Source organism: Artemia sp. Qi Xiang Cuo, chromosome 12 (assembly GCF_049724085.1).
Source record: "Artemia sp. Qi Xiang Cuo chromosome 12, ASM4972408v1, whole genome shotgun sequence".
In the NCBI taxonomy this organism is placed as follows: domain Eukaryota; kingdom Metazoa; phylum Arthropoda; class Branchiopoda; order Anostraca; family Artemiidae; genus Artemia; species Artemia sp. Qi Xiang Cuo.
In genome coordinates this window covers 210,868-230,574 of record NC_142805.1, presented here as the reverse complement: position 1 = coordinate 230,574, position 19,707 = coordinate 210,868, and the positions used below count along the sequence as shown (strand labels likewise).

Here is a 19,707-nt window from a genome sequence, read left to right as displayed (position 1 = left end):
CACGAGGAAAGTTTTACAACAAAAACAAAACTGTACCGACGGAAAAAAGGTTTAGAGTGGCGAAAGTTTCTGTATAAATGGAAGTAATTGGCTTGAAAACAGTATTTTTTTGCTGCGGAGCGTTGGAAATTCTAGAAATATTTCACTAAGAAAGTTTATTATTCCTTATGTCTCCTAGACACCTATTTAAGGGAACAACTCTTTCAGAGCTATCGGCCTCTGAATAAAGTTAACACGTTTAAAAGCAAAAGCACTGGATATTTTTATAGGGTGGAAGTGTAACCGATGCATCGGATACGATATTGAGGGGCAATCTTGACATCTCCCACCATAAAAGGGAGGCACCCAACCAGCCAAAGTTAGCCGAATACCCCAAAACAAACGGTCGCCGTTTTTCTGCTAAAGCCTATGAGAAAAAACCATGGGTAGAATATTCTATTAAAGAAGACGGCATTTACTGGTTTTGCTGTCGGCACTTTTCTTTAACAAGAAATCATGGAAATACTTCTGATAATGTAGTGTTTGTCGATACAGGAATGAATAACTGGAAAAAGCTATTCGAAAGGATTGAAAAACATGAGGCTTCAGAAGCTCATAACGAAGCAAATCGCAGCTGGACCAAATATAAAGCAATTGAGCGTGGCACATCTGAGTCAATAGCAACAACTCTCTATTCAAATCGGAAGGAAGCCATAGCAGAAAATCGCCTGCATATAGTCAAACTTAAGAAAGTGGCATGTGCCCTAGCACGCCAAGAGCTCCAATTTCGAGGTCATGATGAACACGAAGACTCACACAATCGAGGTAATTTTATAGAAATACTAGAAATGATGACAGAGGGAAACCCGGATCTCAGCAAAAAACTAAAACGTCGGTATGGAAGCTATTTGAGTCCCGACTACCAAAATAGTCTTATAAGCATACTGGCTGACCTCTTGCGAGAACAAACAAGATGCTCTATTAAGAAATGTTGGGCAATCTGCGCAGATGAAACGAAAGATCTGTCGAAAAAAGAGCAGCTTGGTTTAATTATTCGGCTTATTGATAGTAATGCTACTGCGCTTCGCGCCAGAAAACCCTGTTCTAGGCCTTCACTCAATCCAATTCTTAAGAAAACAAAATGACATTTCCTAATTCTAAATTTTCTTTATTGGCTTAGACCTTTCACAGCACAATATTTGTTTTTAAGTGATTTGCTTCCCTAAAAAGGAGTCTAAGAGGTCCAATATAAGGGATAATACATTTTTAAATAATATTTCAAAAATATCCGCTACTTCACGGCAAGAAATGCTCTTTCCAAGCCATCCACTCGCTCTGAATTAGAAACTTTCACCAATTCATACTTCCCTATTGTTTTTAAATTGTGTTTGTTTGATATGGAAAGACAGTGTAGTCTCCATCAATATTTACGTCTAGCTTATGGGGAGCAGTTGACCTATGATATTTTTTAAAACATGCAAATATTATTAATCAACAAAAATTTTTAGAATCCTGCAGAAACAAAAATCTTATTCCAAAGTCCTTAACATATAAACTACATCTAAATACCGGAAAAGAAGTGCAATTTTCTCATGCACTACAAATAAAAAACTTAGTCCATATTATTAAGGACAAAAAGCAAAAAGACATATCATTTCCGCAGAAAGAAAATCTCTTGAAAATGTTTTGTTTGAAAACCTATCCACTGTTGATTTTTCTCAAGTTGTTAGATTAGAAAGGAATTTGTTTCGCCATGATTTTCGCTTGTCAAAGGAACGACTTTATAAAAAATTGGAAAAATTGAGAGCGGAATCTCTGATGAGAAACCGTATTTATTCTCCAAGATTCACTACTGGACCTGCTGTTGTTAACCTCTCTTCTAGAACATTTGAAACCCAGGAAATCAAAACACTGGAAAAAGGTCCAAAATTCTCTTTTCTGCCAAAACAAGTTCCCGTGGCAGATATAGTTTCCTCTTTAGAGTCCGCTTTGCATAAATACTACCCATCTGTTTCTAACCCTGATGAAGTTAGGTCTTGTCTCATAAATACCCTTTATAATAGCCAAAAAAAGGCTAAGTCTCCTACCACTTTCACACAAAAAAAATTTGCACGACATAAAAATATTACCTAACCTCCGCAAAGCCCCATCTATTATAATAACCAAAGCAGACAAAAGAAATTCACTTGTTGTCATCGATACGACAGACTATGACAACAAAATCTTTTCACTTTTAAAGGACACAAGTACATATAAACCGATCACTCATGATCCTACTGATCAATTTACTAATAATATTATAAATGAATTAAAGCAGCTAAAACAGAATGGTAAAATCACCCCACAATTATACAACAAATTTTACCCCCGTTGTAGTTTCTGTCCAAAATTTTACGGCTTACCAAAACTGCATAAACTAGGTATTCCCTTAAGACCCATCGTAGCATGTACTAAAGCCACCGCTTCCAATATTGGAAAATGGCTTTGCACAGCTTTCAAACCTCTACTGTATTCACAAAATTCCTACATTAGTAATTCAGCAGATTTAGTTAAAAAACTTAATAACACAAATATTTCAAAAAACACAATAGTTAGTAGTTTTGATATTGATTCCATGTACACGAATATAGATGTGGCTACTTCTGAGCAATTATTAAAAAACAAAATCGAAGAAACTTATCACTAAATCGAAGACTCAGCGACAGGGATTGATTGTGAATTTTTATTTAATCTTTTTAAAATTTTTAATAATTTAAAAAAAAAAAACAAGAGTCCTGGTTGAACTTCGTTGAAGTAAGGATGCTGGGGCTGTTTTAAAAGCTTTTAAGAGCATTTTTAATTTTAAATTTCATATTTTAATGTAAGTTGTTTATAGTTGTGTTTGTTTGATATGGAAAGGCAGTGTGGTCTTCGTCAATATTAAAAAAAAGGTGAAGAAGGAAAGGATGGGAATAAATTGAAAAGAAAAAACAATATTTCAAATAAAAAACAAAAGTGGAAAAGAAGACAATTCAGAGAATATAGTTTATAGGTATGTACATTTAGTGCTTGGGCATCCTGTCAAATTCAGTTCTTTGTATGAATTCTTTCATGACGAGTTAAATCGTAAATTAAGAACAAATATTTGTTACATATATATTTTTGAAAAGTTTTTCCCTTGTATGTAATCATTTATGACGATATAGATCGTAACTCTTAGTAAAATATTTGTTATATATATCATAATAGAAAGGCTCTCCGCCAATATGAATTATTTGATGATTATATAAACCGGATCTATATACTGTATTATATTTCTTTCATATATTCCATTTGAAAGATTTTTCTTAGGTATGAGTTTTTTGATGATTAGATAAATTGGAACCTGATGTAAAAGATTTGTTACAAATATCACATTCAAAAGGTTTTTCTACAGTATGAGCACCTTTATGATAAGATAAACTCTTCCTTGAAGTGAAACATTTCTTACATATATCACATTCAAAGGGTTTTTCTCCAGTATGAGTTCTTTGATGATTAGATAGATGTTCTTTTCGGCGGTATGTTTTCTCTAATATAATACATTCAAAAGGTTTTTCTCCAGTATGTGATCTCTGATGAGAAGATAAATGGGAACTTGAAGTAAAAGATTTCTTACAAATATCACATTCAAAAGGTTTTTCTCCAGTATGAGCTCTTTGATGATAAGATAAACTGGCATTTGAAGTAAACCGTTTCTTACAAATATCACATTCAAAAGGTTTTTCCCCCGTATGAGTCCTTCGATGAACAGATAAATCGGAACCTGAAGTAAAACATTTCTTACAAATATCACATTCAAAAGGTTTTTCTCCCGTATGAGTTCTTTGATGACGAGATAAACGGGAACTATAAGTAAAACATTTTTTACAAATATCACATTCAAAAGGTTTTTCCCCCGTATGAGTCCTTCGATGAATAGATAAAGTGGCACCTCTAGTAAAATGTTTCTCACATACATCACATTTGAAAGGTTTTTCTCCAGTATGAGTTCTTTGATGAACAGACAAACGGGAACTATAAGTAAAACATTTTTTACAAATATCACATTCTAAAGGTTTTTCTCCAGTATGAATTCTATGATGACTATATAAACTGTAACTATAAGTAAAAGATTTCTTACAAATATCACATTAGAAAGGTTTTTCTCCGGTATGATTTATTTTATGATAAGACAAACCTGAACTCTGATTAAAACATTTCTTACATATATCACATTCAAAAGGTTTTTCTCCAGTATGATTTCTTTTATGAATAAATAGACTGGCTTTTCGGCGGAATCTTTTCTTACATATATCACATTCGAACGGTTTTTCTCCAGTATGAGTTCTTTGATGAATAAATAGACTGGCTTTTCGGCGGAATCTTTTCTCACATATATCACATTCAAACGGTTGTTCTCCAGTATGAGTTCTTTGATGATTAGATGATTACCTCAACACTTGTAGTAAACCGTTTCTCACATATATCACACTCAAAAGGACTTTTTCTAGTATGAGATACTTCTTGTTTCGTAAGATCACTTTCAGCAAATCCTAAAATATGACTTGGCATCTCATTTTGACAATCCAAATCCACTTCATTTTTTAACCATATGCTTGCAAAACCTGGTTGATTCGGTAACTCAGGTCCTTCTTTGCTGACATCATTATCATGCAACTTTACAATAGGGAGATCTAAAAAAATATAAAATTTACTCAAAATAAATCAACAAAACTTGTATTTTTTAACCCTTTTTTTATTTAGTACGCAACTTAGCTTTCGAAATTTTTAGCCTTACACAGTTATTGTAATTGCTCTTAAATCAGTATTTAATTTATAAAAGCGAATTTGAGGCATTATTCTTATAGCACTCTAAGTTCTGTATTCCTTTCTTTATTTGATTATAATGGCTCTTTATAATGGCTAGTTATTATAATGGCTCTTAAATCGGTATTTAATTTATAACAGCCAATTTGAGGCATTATTCTTATAACACTCCAAATTCTGTATTCCTTTCTTTATTCAATAATTTAAAAGTCTGGTTGTACACCAATTTATTAAAGGTAGGTTTGTCTAAAAAAAAGCATCTCTGTGCTGTAATATACATGTACTATATCAACCCCTGTTCTTATCGATTACCGTAGTTTCTTCAAATAAGTCAATCATACTTATCTCTATAAATTTTTATATTTTGGTAATACAATATAATATTGTAAATAATTTGACACTGCATCCTAAAAGTTTCTTAAGGATGGTAAAGGCAATCATGAATTTTTCTTAAGAGAAAATTACTGATTTCTGATACTTTTATCAGGTTCTTTCTAACTAAATTCTCCACAGCTACATTTGTTTTATATTTTAAAACATACCTTAATGTATCCTTAACTATATATAATTATATATCTTAATATATCCCTAATTTCAAGAAGGTAGACATTGTAGGTGTGGTAGGTAGGAAGGTAGAAAGGTTTCACCTCATCCCTCTTTTTACTACCACTAAGGTGTAAAATAAATTTTTTTCGTGAAAAATCAAGGCGTTTCTGGTGATCAAAAAGCTACTATCGTAAACTATACTAGTAGCCAGAAAAAAAAACACAAGCAAATCAATTCTCAAAGAACTACCTCAACCTACAACATATCAGCAATGAAATATTCACTGTACAATATGCAACAATTGTGATTATCCTGAATACAAAGAATTTTCATCTCTGTCTTACGAATCCAAAGGCTGCAGGTACCCAAGAGGGGTTTTAGAAAAATCATTTAAAAAAAAGTACTAAACAATTTTAAAGCAATTGGTGCGACGTCATCGGGCAAACTTTACTTTCAATTTAATAAAAAGACGGTATTTTAAAAAAAGCTCCATTTTTCAATAGCTCTTGAGGATTGAACGCCATACTAAGGCGTTTCTAGAAGAGAATGATTAAACTATGGAGTTGGGCATTTGAATATTATTCAGGTATAGGGTAAAGGCACCGATGATTCGACAGTGCAATTTCGGAACGACTGTCGAAATTTTCCTTCAAAACGGGATAGCTCTGCTTAGCCGTGACTTAGAGCGCCATCTCTTGGAGCCGTCGTTATATTTCGACGGTGCGAAACGTGGACGCTATATCCGGTACACCCAGATAAGAAAAGAAAAGTCAATTTGGTCAGTTTCCTGTTTTCGACACGAAAGGAGCTCCTGACAATTTTTCAGGTATGTAATGTTCAAACTATCATTACTTGGTTATTTATTGCAAGAAAAAGTTGTGGTAAGCGCCAATGTGTCGAGATACATCTGATCTTCTCTGAAATGTAGCCACATTAGCTTTTTTTTGGTAAAATTTAATGAAAATGGAGACGGAAATTGCATTGTCGAAACTAGGTTCCAAGCGTCAAAAATTCTTGTTCGATGTAGTGGAATACCAGGCGGACTAAAAATGTTCCTTCAGTCGCATTCAAGCATAAATATCAGCTTCTATCAAGGGATTTATTTCTTTGGTGAATATCTTGTAGTAACCTTGTTGAAATTTTGGACAGACAGCAACAGGCCCTGTCGAAATATAGGTGACTTTGTTGAAACTTCACTGAACATGTAAAACAGATGAGAAATAATAGGTGTCGAAATCCCAGGATCCACTGACGAAACCATAGGCACCATAGCTGTCGAATTTACGGGTGCTTTCTGTGCAATGAGAGATTTTGATTATTATTATTTATAATAATTTTTCATATTAAAGAACATTTAAACAAAACGTTTTTTTTTTTAACTTTGAAGTTTAACTTACAGACACTGGATTTCTCTATCATCTGAGGAAGTGCCACTTGGCCTCATACCATGCAGGAGCGTAAATTGCTATGGGGCAGGGGGGGGGGGTCGGGTACAGTTACCCCCCCAGACCTTGTTTTGCCCCCCAGACCGGATTTTGCCCCCCCCCAGATTTTTTAGATTATACCCTTATTTATCCTTCATCCGAATAAAAAATACAAATTTTATCGAATACAAAATCTTATACGAAATGAAGCGTAGCCCGGAGCCTCGTGTTTTCTCTAGCATTGTCAAGTAAAGATAGTATTGAATGAATTCATTTGTTGAATAAGAGTGTGCGATGAGTCAGAGAAAAATAATCGATATTTGTATACCTAGTCAACCGGCTAAAAAAGCTACGTTGGTGGATAGTGTAGCAGCAACCTAGGCACCAACAGAAGCTGGCCCAAGTAAGGTGTGTAATTTTTCCATTTATGGTTTGACTAATATAAGCTTATAGCCTTTGCTTCATGCAATAAATTCCATGCGAACTAAAGTTTAGCCTACAGAATTAAGATCTTAATTTCGCACTACAGCTTTGGATTAATGTATAAATCGCAAATTCTGTGGGGAAAATCATATAACCGAGCATATAACAAACAATTATAGATATAGAGGTGTCCTTCAAGGAGGGAGGGGGGGGGGGGTGGCAGGCTAGGACTTCAGAGATGACTACAGAGACTACAGCCTGATTTATCAGACATGATTTATGGCAAAGAGTTTTGGAAGAGGTTAAGAGAATGAAATAGCATTAAATGCTTTCCTAATGCCCAGCCATTTTTTCTAGGCGGCCGCTCACTATTATTTATACCTCTGGTTATATTCTCACCCTAGAAACTGGGTATGGCGCAAAAAGGGAATGAAAAAGAGCTAAATTACATTTGAATTGACAGTTTTAGTATAAATAAAAACTGCTGCTTCGTGACAAAATTCTACTTTTTAAAGTTAAATCGGCTGTTATTGCGAGGCATTCGCTTCACGTCAGCGTGCTTCATCCGAAACAAAATTTACGACTTGCCCTCCTAGATTTTGCTGATAAGCTAGATAAGTACGAGAATTTTGTTGTATTGAGTTGCTGAGTTTCTTATTCGGATTATGTTATCGTTTAATTTACGAAATTCTACTCGTAGTTAAACTGACAAAATACGATATATATGTTTTAAACCTGTTAAACTTCAGTTGACTAGCTTAGACTATTTTACCAAATTTTAAAAACTGAGAATTTAAGCATTTGGAGGTGCTTAAACATGCAAAAGATGCTAGATCGTATTAAATGATCAGTCGAAAGATATTTGTATGCTATCGTCGATTTTGGCGGAAATAAAGCTATTAATATAAATGAGAGAAAAAGCACCCTATTTAAAAGACCACCCCGTTATTAATCATGAAATAACCAAAACGAAAACTAATAAGGGCAAAATGCCAATACGTAAGACTAAACGGTAGCAGAAAAGCTAATTAGAAGCTAGGAGCAGGGGCGTCACTATCACTTTTTTTGGGGGAGGGGGGGGGCGAGCACGACGAAAGTTTTCCAACAAAACCAAAACTGTACCGACGGAAAAAAGGTTTAGAGTGGCGAAAGTTTCTGTATAAATGGAAGTAAATGGCTTGAAAACAGTATTTTTTGCTGCGGAGCGTTGGAAATTCTAGAAATATTTCACTAAGAAAGTCTATTATTCCTTATGTCTCCTAGACACCTATTTAAGGGAACAACTCTTTCAGAGCTATCGGCGTCTGAATAAAGTTAAAACGTTTAAAAGCAAAAGCACTGGATATTTTTCTAGGGTGGAGGAGTAGCCGATGCATCGGATACGATATTGAGGGGCAATCTTGACATCTCCCACCATAAAAGGGAGGCACCCAACCAGCCAAAGCCAGACGAATACCCCAAAACAAACGGTCGCCGTTTTTCTGTTAAAGCCTATGATAAAAAACCATGGGTAGAATACTCTATTAAAGAAGACGCCATCTACTGCCTTTGCTGTCCGCACTTTTACTGAACCACAAGTCATGGAAATACTTCTGATATCGCACTGTTTGTTGACACATGGAATGAATAACTGGAAACACCTATTTGAAAGAATTGAAAAACACGATGCTTCAGAAGCTAATATCAAAGCAAATCGCAGCTGGACAAAATATAAAGCAATTGAGTGTGGCATATCTGAGTCAATAGCTACAACTCTATTTAAATCGGAAGGAAGCCATAGCGGAAAATCGCCTGCATGTAGTCACACTTACGAAAGTGGCATGTGCCCTAGCATGCCAAAAGCTCCCATTTCGAGGTCATGATGAAAACGAAGACTCACACAATCGAGGTAATTTTATAGAAATACTAGAAATGATGACAGACGGAAACCCGGATCTCAGCAAAAACTAAAACGTCGGTATGGAAGCTATTTGATTCCCGACTACCAAAATAGTCTTATAAGCATACTGGCTGACCTCTTGCGAGAACAAACAAGATGCTCAATTAGAGAAATGTTGGGCAATCTGCGCAGATGAAACGAAAGATCTGTCGAAAAAAGAGCAGCTTGGTTTAATTATTCGGTTTATTGATAGTAATGCTACTGCGCTTCGCGCCAGAAAACCCTGTTCTAGGCCTTCACTCAATTCAATTCTTAACAAAACAAAATGACATTTCCTAATTCTAAATTTTCTTTTTTGGCTTAGACCTTTCACAGCACAATATTTGTTTTTAAGTGATTTGCTTCCCTAAAAAGGAGTCTAAGAGGTCCAATATAAGGGATAATACATTTTTAAATAATATTTCAAAAATATCCGCTACTTCGCGGCAGGAAATGCTCTTTCCAAGCCATCCACTCGCTCTGAATTAGAAACTTTCACCAATTTTTTTTTAACAGAATATAATCAGCATAGTTTTGTAGTTTCCTCACAAAGTAAAAGTGAAAATTTGCAAATTTTCTTCAGTAAGGTGGCAAAAATCTTTGTGGTTTGCCCCCCCCCCCTAGAATTTTTCTGAATTTACGCCACTGATACCATATTTATATTTTGGGTTACCTCCACCACGAGAAATGAAGAGGCTGCAGTACACATTTGTCTGAAATTCCAAGTCTAGAGTGAAGTCAAATGAAGACAGTGACTGGTCAGAAGATGAACGTCAAAAACGCCGCAAAATCGAGCACTATCATTTGAAGAAAAAATGAAAATAATAAGAAAGATGAAGAAATCCCGTCAGAAACACAAGAAAACCAAAAACGCCAAGAAGAAAATTTGGGACAAAGGAATGAAAAGAGATTCAGATGATACCAAGAGTGACTCTCAGTCTAGCAGTGATCATGAATCTAGCAGTGATTCCGTTTCTAGCAGCGATACTTCCGACCGGAGCTTGGAGTCTTTAGATTCTAGTGATGCAAACAATAACACTGGCGAAGTCGGTGATACTACAGACGAGTGTGAGAATCAGTGCAATCAAGACAATCACGGTAAACTAGAAAAAAAATAAAGTAGACACAAGCCTTAAGAAGAAACGACTCGCGGCCGATACAAGAAGAATTACTGTCGAACAAACTTGGAAAAAGCATTGCATGAGTATTTGACACACAAGACATCGATGTCTGAACTATCGCGGAACTTTGGAATTCCCAAAACTACAATCATCTCAGCTATGCAAAGTGATGCTTCTCGCAACAGAAAACGTACCCATATGGAACCAACCTATTTCACTGAAGCAGAAGAGAAAAAAAAATGGTCGAGTTTGCTAATGACTGCCGAAAACGAGGATTCCCTATCGTGAAAGCCGATCTTATGGACACGGCCGAGCTCTGCCTTAAAAAGTCTGGTGGAAAGATAAAAGGAAAAGATGGTATAACGAAGAGGTGGTACTATAACTTCATGAAACGACACCCGGAACCTACTCTGCGAACAGTAGAAAGTGTGCACGGCGGACATTCTAAGGTGACAACGGGAGAAAAAAGAAGGTTGGTTTGAGAATCATGAAACTTACTTGAAACAAAAGGGATAACCTCCGATGGAGACCGTGAAGCCTAAGCAAGTCTGGAACTGTGATGAGACGGCTTTCCTATTCCTTCCCCACGGAAAAGTAGTCATTGCAGAACGAGATTCCAGGCAAGTTGTAAGGAACACAGGAGGCAATGAAAAAACTAGTCTTATTGTATTTTTTGTGTGTCCGCAGATGGAAATCAGTGCCCAGAGTTCATTGTCTATTCGTACAAGTCGTGCCGAGTTTCTAAAGATCTGAAAGATGCTTGCCCCGAAGGTGTATACCAGACTACATCCGAAACAGGATGGATGAGAGCTGAAACTTTCTTAGAATTTGTTACTCAAGTCTTCATACTACCTTGGACGAAAAAGGAGTTCCGAAGCCAGTGTTCTTGTTCTTAGATGGGCAAGCATCCCACCTTTCTCTGCCGCTTAGCGAGGAGTGTGAAAGCCATGGGATCGAACTCGTATGCCTTCCACCAAACGCCACGTTTGTCATGCAGCCTCTAGACGTAGCGGTGTTCAAGTCCTTGAAGACATCTTGGACCGAGTTTAACCAAAAAAAAAAAGCGTGATGCCGTGCTTGAGAAGTCAAAGCATGAAGTTACCAAAGGAAATATCGCTTGCCTGCTGAAGGAGTGTTTCGGGCCTTCACTTTCACCAGCGCTTCTTACCAAGTCATTCAAAGTATGTGGGATTTACCCGTGGAACAGAAAAAACATTAGATACGGAAAACTTGTTTCAGAAGGTTTGCCGGCCCCTGAGCAAGTTGACTTCTCAGTTTACACTGAATCTCAAGAGACACCGGGTCCTGTTCCAGATCCTTCTGGCTATAAAAAGGCAGTGGGTCCTAAAGTGTCAGCGATGGCTTCGTTGGCGGCTTTTCTTGACCCGCAAAACATTAGAACTTTTTGAAAAGTCTTATCCTGGAAACCTACTCGACAAACTGGACGATAAGTCGACCGGCTTATACGAGTTGTGGAAGCGAATCAAATCTGCCTCACCGACAGGGCCACGGTGGCACACCCCCCTCAAGATGGCGCCTGAGATTGCGGCAGTGTTAACACCACCAACGGCACCTAAAGCAGCTACTTCCGGAACGGTAAGGAGGAAATTCTATCAACATTTTTCCGATCCCGACTATCGCATTGCGAAAGCCAAAAGAGGAAGTAAAGCTCGCAATGAGGCAATAGTCGAAGATGACAAGTCTCAATCATTTTCTGCATCCGACTCCGAAATTCCGCCACCTGTCGGATCGGAAGTTGAACCGCAGCTCAACCAATACTATGCCGTTTTCTTTAGCGACAAAAAAAGCGAGGTGCCATATTTTGTCGGTAGGATTCTGGACTTTACAGACGAAGCACAGTCAAAACTAAAATTTTTGAAGTGGATTAAAATGGCAGATCATACTTTGAAATGGCCGAATGTTGACGACATTTACACTGTGAACAATGAAGAAATCTTTGCTGGGCCGTTAAAGCTGACAGGAAGCGGTCCGTTCCAGATAGCGTTTGGAGATGCTATTCCTGTAGCATATAGGCAACACTGTGAAAAAAAAGAAGTCATGGGACCTAGGTCACAGGATTAGGCCTACACTCCATGTGATTATCCACATTTTTTCCTATATTTGAAACACTTTTGTCGGTTTTATTGCTTCTACTATCTGAATGGTGTTTTATACTTTTATAAATTAAACGAAGTTGAAGAGAAACGAAGAAACGAAGTAACAAGAATAGGCACGTCGAATATATCAGGTTCTGCCCACAAGCATTCCCAAAGTATTTCGACACGTGTCGAATTGGGTTCCGACTTGCGTCGAAAACAGGTTGTTTTATTTGTGTCAAATTTGTAGGTGAAAACGCTCCGATTTCAGAAAATCGGAGTTTTGTACCCTTTTCTGATAAAACTTCAAATGGCTAATCAAACGGTTAGATTCCTAGATGTTTTTCCTAGACGCTCAGACCCTTTTCAAACCAAAATTCTTAGATTAAGCCTTCTTGATTAGAAAAAGTGTTTTTTTTTTTTTACAAAAAATGTCGAATCATCGGTGCCTTTACCGTATTTGCCATAAAAAGCGTATTATTTTTTTGTTTTTACATATAGCTAAATCCATATTTAAAAAATTGTAAAAAAGTTCTAATAAGTTCCAAAACCTTTCTCACATATAATACATTCAAACGGTTTATCTCCAGTATGAGCTCTTTGATGACGAGATAAGCTGACACTTTTAGTAAACAATTTCTTATATATATATCATTCGAAAGCTCTTTTTATAGCATGAGATACTTCTTGTTTCGTCACATCATTTTCAGTAAATCCAAAAATATGACTTGGCATCTCATTTTGACAATCCAAATCCACTTCGTTTTTTAACCATATGCTTGCAAAACCTGGTTGGCTAGGTAACTCAGGTCCTTCTTTGCTGACATCATTATCATGCAACTTTACAATAGGGAAATCTAAAATAATATAAAATTCGCTCAAAATAAATCAACAAAACATATATTTTTTTAGCCCTTTTTTTTATTCAGTACGCAACGCAGCTTTCAATAATTTTAGCCTTACACAGTTATTATAATGAATCATAAATCGGTATTTTACCTATAACAACCAATTTGAGGCATTATTCTTATAACAGTCCAAATTCTGTATTCCTTTCTTTGACCGATAATTCAAAATTCTGGTTCTACTTCAATTTATTAAAGGTGGGTTTGTCAACAACAAAAAAAATCTCTCCACTGTAAACATCTCCATGTACTATATAAACCCCTATTCTTATTAATTACCGTAGTTTCTTACGGTAATTGCTTTAAATAGCCGTTGATTTTTAAATAACCCTGAAGGATTGAACCCTAAAAGATCATCTAACTCTTCGGCGACAGTGTTGCATTAAAATCAAACGAAAAAAAGACGTTTCTAGAACAGAATGATTAAACTATGGAATAGTGCATTTGCATATTATTAAGGTATATTTGCCAAATAAGACATATTGTTTTTTTGTTTTTACATATGGCTAAATCCACAATTAAAAAATTGTAAAAAAGTTATTATAAGTTCCAAAAGCTAAAAAAAAGTTCCAAATAAAATTGAGTGGGTTGTGTTATTCAGGGATTTAATGGAATACAAAATTTTATTTCTTAATAATTGAAACCATCTGGGGCTATTGTTTACTCAATAGTTAGTTTTTCGGATGTAACCAGTGTACTCAGATGAAATACATGCCCCGCCAGAGTTTCAACGAAAGTTTAAGATACACCTTCAAACTTTGAACATATTAAAAAACAGGATGAGATCGAGATATTTAAAGCATACCTTTGTCCCCGTCAATGTTAGAATCCAGTTTAATATAGTCAGCATTATGTTGAAAATTTGAAAAGATGCCAGGAGAAACAGCAAACAAATTTACTTCATTTCTCATTAATAATATAGGATGTGCTTTTACAAAAATATTTTGGTCATCATTTGGGGATGTGTTTTCGGCTTCTAGAAAAATTAAAGTAAAAATCAAATAAAACTCTCACAACGAAACGATCCAGTTAGTCATACAGCATTTAAAATACCACACAATTTTTGTATGGTTGCTCATGGATGAGTAAAAGTAAATTCATCATCTCAGCATGTAGACCCCCCAATTTTATCCAGTTGCAGCAAAATTATACAGCTATTTATAAAGAAATTTCTGCTGCATATATACCTCAACCAATCGTGCACCAAACCACTCTCTAGATCACATTGTGGTGTTTTTTTTGTGGACAGTGAAGACCTCCCTTCACAGGAATGCAGATAATCTGGTATTGTAATTTCTTATCCTTTGGTATTAAAGCTTTTACAAATAGGCAACGCTAAGAATACCTCCAAAGGCCCCCCGACCTCTATTATTATGATGACTCCCCTTCACAAAAATGCAGATGGTCTGGTATCGTAATGTTTTATCTTTTGGTATGAAAGCTTTTACCAATTGGCAATGCTAACAACACCCATAGTCCATCCCCCTTCTCCAGGACTCTACCCAAACTATTCCGGAAAAAGTTCCAGAGTCCCCCTTTTGCCTTGTCAAGTCTGTCACAAAGCTCAGTTGATGAGTAAAATTAAATAGATAACACAATGATTGAGGTGGTTACACACATCACAATCAAGAATGAAAATGAGTTTTAAGAGGTCCTTTCAAGGAGCTCCAAAAAGAGAAAAAAAAATCCCACCCAGCAAAAGAACTCCCCACCCCTTGCATCAACCAAACCTGGGAAAATATTTAAAAATATCTTCTGATAAAAATCCTTTTCAGATAAAAAAATAACACTAATAAGGGTGCCAATTTTCAGATCAAGAAAAGCTATATTTTCACTGAACATCAATCGTTATACATCTTTACTCAAAGCTCTCCAAGATACCAAATCAGCCGAGAAATTACTAAAGTTAAAATCCCTATTTGATATCCCAATAAAGTCGGACCTCAGGACCCCAACTAAAATAGTTGTGTGCAACATTCCTCCAGGCTGCCGTGCAAAAAGTAGGGAAGCAAAGTAGCAAGGTTGCTTGTTACTTTTAAAATTTGTTGTCAGATTTTGCCTAAGAAATACCAGTTTTACATATAAAAGTAATTTTCGCTCAAAGAAAAGTTATCAAAACACGAGTTATACTACACCGTGCAAAAAAAGGTGTAGCATAGTAGCAATGCTACTTGGCACATTTTGAGGTCTAGTAAAATTTAATGGCAGATTTTGTCTGAAAATACCAGTGCTTCCTCTATCCCCCAGTTTTTGGGGATTTCCCTAAAAATCTGTTTTCTCGAAAAAAGTCGGCTCCCCAAAAATCCGCTTTCATTCAGGGTTGCCACCCATAGTGATTTATCACTAGTGACTATCTAGTCCTAGTAACTATCACTTAACTTGACATAATTTGTTTTACTACTTTCCAAAGTTTTTGTCTGAATTATTTACTACACATCAAAAACCAGACATAGATCATTGAATTACTAACCTTTCTTCCTATGCTAGTAAAAGCATATTGTTTATATGACTAAATGATTTCATCAAAGATTCTCTTGTGACTCATGGTAAACAATTTCATTTTACACGTTTATATTCAGTGTAATTCTGAGCATTGGTGCAAATAAGGTTATTTTAGACAACTGGAGACTGAGTTTAAATTTTGTTTTCTTTTACTATTTTTCTTAATTTTCCAAGGCCTTAAAATTTAAGAGAGTTAGATTGAAAAATTGTTCTACAATGAAAAAGGAAAAGCATGGTACCTATGTCAAGACGGGGGAGGGGATTTCGTGATAAATTTGGAGATATTTTCATTATCGAGATGTATATTAGATGAACATATCACTCGAGACGCATTTTAATGCTTTTTCAAAATATAACCTTCGTTTTACTCAGAAATTATATGAACCCTTTAAGATGATACCCTTTTTCTTATTTTCTGCAATTTAGTTTGAGTCTTATTTCCTTTTAGTCTAGGTTTTGGCAGAATATATTAATTTTTAATACATAATAATTGAATGCGTGATATATTAAAGGGTATTTATGTATTATACCGCCAACACTCAAGTTTATGTTGTGTAAAACTCAAGAACAAATCAGTTTTATCTGTTGGGTTTAAGAAACAATTTGCTTACGCTCAGTGGAAAACAAGGCACGGGTGACAGAATATATTGGAATTATATAATTTAGTCCATATTTTTGCACATTAATTAGGGGTGGGGGTTAGGTTACCCCCCCCCCCCCTAGTGTGCAAATCGAAGTACATTTCCAAAATGTACTTCAAAGATTGGTAGAATTAAATCTTAAATAGAAAAATATATAAGATTGTCATCTTGCATTAAAATATTTAACCATAAGACAGCTACAAACATACTGGTAGTTTATATTCTGTCTTGGTTTGTCCCTCTCCATGTTGTCTCAGTAAACAACTATGAAACTAATTTAAAAGAAATCTGTCACATGAAAATGTTGATACTTATTTGATATTTCTGTGTTCTATAGTAACATTTCTTAGAAATTCCAAAAAAGAGCCTGAAACCCTGACAAATCTTTTGTTTCTTTTCCAGGATAAAAAGTGCAGTGCAATTTTCCAGTAAAAAAAGTACAGTACACTGGAAAATAAATAAACACGTCTGTTAAACTTTTACATATAATCTAATTCATATAATGAATTGGCTAATTGATGTTGCATGTTTTTCAGGTCCAAAAAGATTCACTGGTTAAGAAATACAAATGGATTTTATGTACTTTTATGCTTTACTTCAAAAAATTGACCAAGTGTCTAAAGTAGTTATTTTGAAAAAGTCCAATCTCTAGTGTCAAGCACAAAGTTCAATGGATGTCTGAACGTATCAGTTCAGTCGCTATTGAAAATATTCAAGGAAATTTGTAGTCCCATGACCCAAGGTCCCTTTACAATTCAAATTATTTGGTCTATTAAGCACCATCCACAGGATCACCAAGTTGGAGAAAAGGTGATATTATCTAGTTGTTTTTTGTTTACTAAAGGTAAGTTTTTTATCCTAAGGGTATAGTTTTTTGTTTACTAAGAGTAATCTAACCCAAAATCACTTCTGTCCTTAATTTATCAGAGTATCATTTAGTTCTTGTGCTAAGTAACAAGCCGAAAGCACTCCCTCGTCCCATTAATAGCATTGCAATAGTTATCTTCCATTACTCACGAATTCAAAATATTGATGTAAACCTAGATTAATGCAGGGCTTATAGGTAACTGCTGATTTTGTAAATATTTAGGTACCCCAATGCTGAAGTTTTTTCAGTTACTAACGGAAGTGACTTGGTAACAGGTAAATTTTCAATTCAGTCCTGTATTGCTTAATTGTTTTCAACAAAACTGCTACTTTTTACCAGTCTTGACTAGAGCAAAATCCTATATGGTGTGAAAAATTCAGCTGGGTCGTTCAAATTTAGGTAATAACAATAACAGTTCGTCAAATTTAGCAGTACAGTAATTTTTAAGGATTGAAATATATTTTGCGAAATTTTAAGAAGAGCCTAAAAAAGAATTACCATCAAATAGAAATAAAACTACACAAGTGATAACATCATTGTTAAAAACCATATACTAGGGACATTCGGTTCATCCGCTCCTCTCTTTAACAAAGAAAAAATCATTTGTATCTTGTTATTGATTGTTTCTTTTCATGGCAATTTATTAGCATTTATCCTGCAAATTTGTTAAGTTTAATTTAAGGCTGGATTCTTTTTTTAGCAAGTTGAACTTCTCTTACGTACTCAGTGAATGGTTTGTCTGATACAAGTCTCTTAGATGATATATCCCCTTTTACATTTCCTAGTTGGACCTATAGATGAAAGCAAGTAAAGAGCAAACCTCAGCAAATAGTGTGCAAGATTTAAAGTGTATTTTCTACAAAACTGTACAGTAAAAAGTGTACAGTTGGGATTATTTAAAAATCCCAACTATTATTCAGGTTAAATGGAATGGTAACTTGTAATTAATTCTTTTTTTAGTCAACAGAACAGTCTGATAACCCTCTAAAGTCAAATCGAAATAAAGCTATACTGAGCTATTGGACATGTTTCCATAAAAAATACTAAACAGGTATCTTGGAGATCCCACCTTGAATTGAAGGGAAAATCATATTTTTGCATGGGTAGCACAAATGATGTCCTGCATTCTTCCAGGGAGGATTATGTGAAAACTAAAGGTTTGAAATATAGGGAGAAAACTGATTTGAATGGCAATGTCGATCTTTAATACCCTTATTAAGTAAGGACACTGCCACAGCTAAAAGCTTGGTAAATCAAAATCTTAATATATCCAATTAATTACTAAAGAAAGCATGAGTAAAAAGCAGAGGGAATTAGGCCTGTCCCTATTGTTTATTTTATTTGAAAAACGAGTAATTTTATTTTCAATGTAATACCTTAAGATACGTATTTTTTTTATAAGAAAAGCACATTATTAGGAGTATTTGTATAAGAAAAGTACAGAATGTCTTTAGACTAAAAGAAACTATTCTTGCATAGGAGGTTCTTTAAACCCAGCCCCTCTCCCATATAGAGAAAATTTTTAATAAAATGCAGCATAGGCATCATCAGAAGTACAGTTAGTATCCATAATATCTTGATTCTTCAGAATAAAAAGTGGGGGAGCTTGGGGAAGATGTGAATTTCCATATACACAAGCTTGATAATGAAGAGATAGGAAAGGATGAATAAAAACTGAAGGCTAGACATAGTTTCAGACATTTGTGCTCTTTTTATTAGCTTCTAAAATTTCTGCCATTTGCCAACAGTTCAATCTTCATGTTAAAGTAAAAAAAAAAAATCTTTAAAACTCTTGGTTGAAAATTAAATAGGTTAAATACTTAATTTCAGGGTAATGGTTAATCAAATTAAATAAAGGGCTTGATTAGTGAAATTTAACCTTGAAAATTTCTTTGCAGAGTATTTTTAATTAATAACACTGTTATGTTTTATAGTTTTAGGTAAAGTATCAGAAATAAGTGAGGAATGGTAAAAACTATCCTATTATTCAGCAAAAGCAGCACAAAAAGTAGCAAATTGACTCCACCAGCCATAGTACCAATTACCTTGCTTAACAGCAGCAATACCAAGTAGCATGGGTTTTTCCATAGTTTGCTGATTGAGCCAAATACACACTCAGTCTCTTCAGGCTGTTCCAGCATTTAGTAACCTCTAGAATCTAAATAATCAATTATTTATCATATGGTACTAAATGAAATAGTTATATGGTATGGTATTTACCATAATTATATGGTGTCATATCTTCAAAAGGAGAACAAAATACATGGAAAATAGTTGGGAGGTAAAAGCATGATAAGGGTAGAAATTCCCAACCCAGGGCCAATTTATTGAAAATCCTGTTTTCATAGTGACCAACTGCAATAAAAATAGTTGTACTGTAAATGGCCTTGTACTAGAATGGGAGGACATCTACTCAGTAGCCCATTTGAGTGAAGATTGGAGGCTACTCACTGATGT

At 35.1% G+C, this 19,707-nt stretch overlaps 2 pseudogenes across 1 annotated transcript; one reads left to right on the top strand and one right to left on the bottom strand.

Annotated features, from left to right (window-relative positions):
• Window positions 1-1,376: 1,376 nt before the first annotated feature.
• On the top strand, window positions 1,377-2,411 carry LOC148945639 (uncharacterized; annotated as a pseudogene).
• Window positions 2,412-3,256: 845 nt separating this feature from the next.
• Window positions 3,257-19,419, bottom strand: LOC148945638 (uncharacterized; annotated as a pseudogene). Its single transcript, XR_016142588.1, has 5 exons — window positions 19,296-19,419; window positions 14,045-14,215; window positions 13,019-13,191; window positions 12,174-12,277; window positions 3,257-4,693 (listed from the first exon to the last, which is right to left on the bottom strand). The product of XR_016142588.1 is annotated as an uncharacterized LOC148945638 (transcript).
• Window positions 19,420-19,707: the final 288 nt, after the last annotated feature.